General features: G+C 32.5%; 1 protein-coding gene across 1 annotated transcript in view; it reads right to left on the reverse strand.

Annotated features, from left to right (window-relative positions):
- Positions 1-5,412, reverse strand: part of LOC140149627 (uncharacterized) — a 52,293-nt gene extending 46,881 nt beyond the window's left edge. Inside the window, exon 1 of the mRNA XM_072171708.1 lies at positions 5,222-5,412. The gene's annotated coding sequence lies outside the window, so the exon portion shown is untranslated. The remainder of the gene's footprint in view (positions 1-5,221) is intronic.
- Positions 5,413-6,000: the final 588 nt, after the last annotated feature.

Genomic DNA, 6,000 nt, shown 5'->3' on the forward strand with positions numbered 1-6,000 from the left:
ATTTTGTGTAATTCTGCACTTATAATGTCCAAAGTGCTAAAATTGGGACAATAATAATAAGTTGAGTACTATACACAACATAGATATGTTCTTCTGAATGATTCAGAGCATCAAATTAAGGTGTCATGCATTAAAAACAGGGTTTCCAATGACGATTAAATAGCCGGATAACAGCTCGAGGTCCGGATAAACATGATAAAAGAGGTCTTGACAAGAGAGGTTGGACTGATCGATAATCAAGCGATCGATACTTTGATTTATATTTTATTTCCAGATCAAACCAAGACATCATAATTTGTGACTGGACACTGCGAATGAGCCGTAAACTCGGGAAATTGTATTCTGAGTTACAGTGTAAAATGTGCGTGAAGGTCGTATTCATAGGTATCTCAATTCGTTGCGACAAGTATCTCATCAAACACTGTTTAAACCAAGCAATCAATAATCCTATTGCTGAAGAGGATAATAAGCTTCTACATATTTCTATAAAATCTTTAAATAGTTCTTGTCTTTGTTTGCTTTGGCTAAATCCTGTTCAAGTGTTGGATAACAAAGCATTGTATTTTGTCTAGGTATGTATAACCAACAATTAACAATGAGAGGACATTCCTGAACCTCGTTGACTTGGGGATGATTTGAAATGACCGCCAATTATTATTGATATTTATTACCAGAAATGTGGAAAAACAGACACATGTAGAACCGAAAAAAGGTACAATTTTGTTGAAGGAACAGAGTTCAACAAACCATAACCCGCTTCTGGATATCGTTTGAAGTCAAATGATATACCATTTTAAAGCTTATGACACATATTTTCTAAACACGAAATAAAACAAAATTGACAGAGGCCGACTTTACGGCTGATTCGTGGTGTCCACTCACATATATTCAAGTCTATGTACACATCCCAGGGTACACATAGAACTGCACATGAAATTATATTCAAAGGTCTCCTGTATAATAATACCTTATAATATGTACCCTATAACGAATCGAGTAAAACAAGGTGTTGCTTTGTAATAGTTTTACTAGAGACCCGAATTCTCTTGGAAGAAATGCAAACAAGAAAAATTAACGAAACAATGCCAACATGCCCACAAGGTAAATGTATAACCTTGTTTCTTTATTCTTAAAAATAATGATGTCAAGGTATGCAGCATTGTCTGAGTGGTGTTCAAGATCTTAATACAAGGTTATGGAAAAACATAGAGCTTTGTTCCTATTTGTCATTTTTGGAAAAGAGATACTCAGTCAATAATTGAGTGAAATAATTTCAAAACATAACATAAAGTATGCTTCAAACCATGACAAAGATAATCACTCGCACCGTTATTAGCGCTATTTAAGTGTCGATTTAGGATATCATTTATTGTTTCTTATTATAGAAAGAAGCACTTGATACACATTTGTTCCGTTATTATTCTGTTATTTGTATTGTCAAAATAATAAAAAGTAAGGGCCATGGGTATTTTCACTTGTCCCAATATACTTTCTCTTGGAAAACAGCTTCAAAATTCAGACTTGACTTATTCGTTTAATTACTTTCCACATCGCTCCTAACAATCAAGATGGTATCAGATTTTCGACGGGTGATCCAAATCATGCATATATAATGATGTGTACAATGTGGTTCTCGCTTGGGGGTATCAGGAAAAAGTAATTAATACTGATGTTATTCTTTATTCTCCGGCCTAGTTCGCGGGGGGCCTAGTTATACCCATTAGAAGAAAAAATCGACTTATCATTTACATTCGAATTACACGTGTGCGTGTAGCAATTGAAAACGATATCGCATGTTCAAGGGTATTAAGGTTAGCAACTATTTTAAACTGTTGCGATTTAGTAGTTCATAGTATCTTGTGAATGGTAGTGAGCTTTGGCGAAAATTGCATTGATCATTTCATAGCGAGTGTGTAGAAGAATTCAAATATCACAGATATACTTTTGTAGGTCCGGTGGTTCTTGAGTTATCGTATGTTGTAAAAGAGGACTGAAACAACAAACACTTTTGTAAAACGTACATAACTTATTAACAACAATAAATCAAGCAAGTTTTCAAAGTATATGATTTGTAGAAGGAACTTTTGCAAAACACCAAAGTGTTATTTTTCAATAATATATTGATTTAGATAATGAAAATGTTTCGACCAACAATCCATCGTGTACCCTTAATAGCAGAAGATCATACTTTTATCGACTTGTGGTTTAGCCCTAGTCCTACAACCTCACCTATGATTTTCAACAACAAAAAACGAACATGTTTACACCCAAACGACTTGAGCTAATCGTAGATCCATCCTTTGCCCTCATTTTAGTGATAACATTTTAAGTTACCCCCAGTACCTTACCCGGCGGGAAGAAAGAAAGAAAGAAAGAAAGAAAGAAAGAAAGAAAGAAAAAGAAAGAAAGAAAGAAAGAAAGAAAGAAAGAAAGAAAGAAAGAAAGAAAGAAAGAAAGAAAGAAAGAAAGAAAGAAAGAAAGAAAGAAAGAAAGAAAGAAAGAAAGAAAGAAAGAAAGAAATACTACAAATAAACCTATCGGCAATAACAACATTTAAAAAAAAAAAATTTTGCAAACATTTTTTGCCAAATATTTTGTCGCCACTTAAAAAACATTATGTTAAAATATTTACAGTCGGTTATCAAAAATATGTTTTTTAATGTTATGAAAACGTTTTATGCCCTTTATATATATACCTGTTATATCATATCAATTTATAAGTGCTCTTTAGCAAAGTCATAATTCATTTAATTTACAACCGTATGACAAAACAGGCGAAAAATAGTAACTTTTTGCACAAAATTTGAAATTTAAAGAGAATTGCCATTGCTCATTAAAATGAGACTAGTATATGGACAATATAAGTGTGCTCTTTCATTTAATGACATTAAATTTGAAAAATATTGTATAAGGAACACTTGAGGTTTTGACTTTTAAAACCTACATTTTGGTCAAAATTTGTGCTGGGATAGGTCGTTTTCAACAGATTTACCACATTCGCCTTGCTATAAACATTGAATTGCGTTATCTGTTGACCTAATGAAAAAAGTGTTTTTAGGGGGAAGTGTTAGCTTTCCTTCGATATAAAAAAAAATACCAATATTATTTGACAACAGTTGAATACACATCCCGGACACCAAGCTGCCAGGAAATAAACAAAAATTTAAAATTAAATTTTAAAATGAGTCACTGAAAAAACTATAAAAAAACACTATACAAACGTGAAGTTTTTCTGCCCATCTTCCCTTTTCTTTTTGTAGCTTGTCGGCAAATCAAATCGGCACAAAGGAACAATGCGTTACATAATCTATTGCTCCTCCATGATATACTATTACTATAGCTCCATGTATACAGGTACCTTAAAGGAGGATTTCGTGATCCTAGCATCCTCTTTTTATGATGTCCATTTTTCAGTAGATAGGCCTATCCACGAAAAAAGCTTATTTCCAAAATTTCAGTTGATTCCGATTTTGCGTTTGCGAGTTATGCATGATTATGTGTATTACACAGACTGCTCCATAGACAATGTGTTGTAATTTCGTTCTGGTGCACCAGAACGAAATTCAAATTTGGAGATATTTTTGCTAAACGAATTAATCTGCAATAAATATTTGGTACATAAACATTATGTAGCCAGTGGTATCCAGTGGTGTAAAAATCTCAACTTTTTTGGGGGAAAAGTGGGGGATGAGGCTGTGGATCACGAAATGCCCCTTTAAAGGCCCATTCAGTGATTTGCTCATCCGGGTGATCGTAAAAATCATCAAGATTCAGATTTTGGTATCTTTGTCATTGTCAAAATAGGCATTGACATGAATCTGCAATTTATATACTGACAGTATAAAATTAGCTACATGTATTTGAATGGGGCTTCAACTTTGCCAATAATGCTGTTTTCTTCGTTTTATGACAAAATTTTCATTTCAAAATATCAAATGACAATTTGAATGACTTATCCTTTACTTTTAAGCAATTTATAAAAAAAAAATTTTGTTACACTTTCGCTGGGATCACTGAATGGGACTTTAACATAACACATGTCGATCATGTGACTTTTACCATCGCATGCTTAATGAGCAAATCGAGTGGGTCTCCCGCAATATTTGTATATTGGTCAAATATTCAATGAAACTGACTCAACATGTCAGTAGGCCTACAGTGCATATTTATATTCACATTTCGGCGATTTGACACTAAGTTCAGATATGACATTAATATTAACTTTACACCAGTATGTTTTGATTTGAGCCAATCAATAAATTGGAATGTGATTTAACGCTAAGTCGTCGCCATTTCTCATGTTTCTATTATATTAACGCAATATGTAACGCTAATAATCATGATAATAATTATGTTGTTATTATTAGATAAGAATAACATCATAAACAACAACAACAACAACAAAAACAACAACAGTGCCAGCAGTAATAACGATATCAATCATGATGATGATTTGTATTCTTGATAATGATAAAAAAACAAAAACAAAAACATAACATGCGGATGAAAGATATCCAAAAAATAAAAAATATAGAAGAGAAGAGAGCAAAAAGAAAAAAATAAGGGTCTAAATCCGGGACCTAAATATATGTAGCAAATTTGTGGTAATACACAAAAAAAGTAGCAGGAAGTACGTGTAGATTAATTTTGTCCCCGCCCCCTTTAGGCTATTTGTACTAAATGTTGCAGTTTTGTCGCAAATATGAAGCCAACTTTAGAACACAATAATGAAAACTGCCATATTTATTTTAAAATGCTCGTTAAAGTATTAGTTCATTTCTGATTATCATTATAATGTTTTGACAAAATAGATCAATTTTGGAATAATTAAAACATTTGAAAAGCAATGGGAGCATGTGGTTGCGGGGCGTTGTAAGATATTTTTTGGTTGAATTTAGTCTCGCTAAATGCATGTTTGACTGATCTGATTACACACTTACTAAAAATGTATTATTTACTGCCATTTTTACATTGGATTTCCAACTTGATCTTTCGCAGAGAAACTTTCATTTATCGGTTTGGAACTTGAATGGCATACAATTTTATCATGAGCTCAGAAATCTTAATTGATCACTACAATGATTAATTTTTTTATCTCACTGCACAAACATTGCACGTAAAATAGCCCATGCTCAAACTTGGATAAATACATGCATAGCTTGCAAACATTTACCAACGTTTCTTTGCAAATCAAGATTTTAAAAATAAAAAAAAATCTTACCTTAGGTCAAGCAAAAGTTGCAGATCAAATCCCTATATTCCAAACAACAACGTGTTCCTTTGGTCATACCAGCCTTGCTGTAGAACAGCACTGCATCGATATGATTATTGCAGCTTCGTTTAATTCCAACAATGGCAGAAAAATTGTGAGTTACTAAGTTACTTCTATAGTACCTGGTTCATGGTTCATAGTAAGTGTCTGTTAAATACGACACGGATCACTACATCTAAATGAAATCAAAGCTTTGAACTTCTGGAAATCTGTCGGTACAATAATGACTTTGACTTGTTTGGTACCTGGTAAAGCGTGGTAAATGTGGTATGTGTTTGTCTGTGGTATACATCCACTGGATCTGGATAGACTAACGGTATTTTAATCATGTATATGAGGAAAAATTATTTAATAATATAATAAAGCCAAAAAAGAAAAGTTTGTCTGTCTCTCAAATCCGTGAGCATTTTATGTAAACGCCATAGGTCCGGTAGCCTTGATTTAGGGTTTTTTAGTTATTAAAAAAGTGGGCTACAAACGCAATAAAAAGATATAAAAATCCCACTTAGCACTTGCTTGCTTTTCTAAAAAATGAATAATAATTATAATAATAAACAAACAAAAAACAAACGAAAAACACCGCATAGCATATAGCTTTAGATCTAAACCTTTTTTGACCTTATGATGAAAACAATTTTACCATACCGTCAATGACGGTCCGTCATGTATATTACTATCTATAATTTTATAAATTTAGTTTAGGTCACTAATTAGGAAACAATTAATTA

The sequence above is a fragment of the Amphiura filiformis genome, chromosome 1, assembly GCF_039555335.1.
Source record: "Amphiura filiformis chromosome 1, Afil_fr2py, whole genome shotgun sequence".
In the NCBI taxonomy this organism is placed as follows: domain Eukaryota; kingdom Metazoa; phylum Echinodermata; class Ophiuroidea; order Amphilepidida; family Amphiuridae; genus Amphiura; species Amphiura filiformis.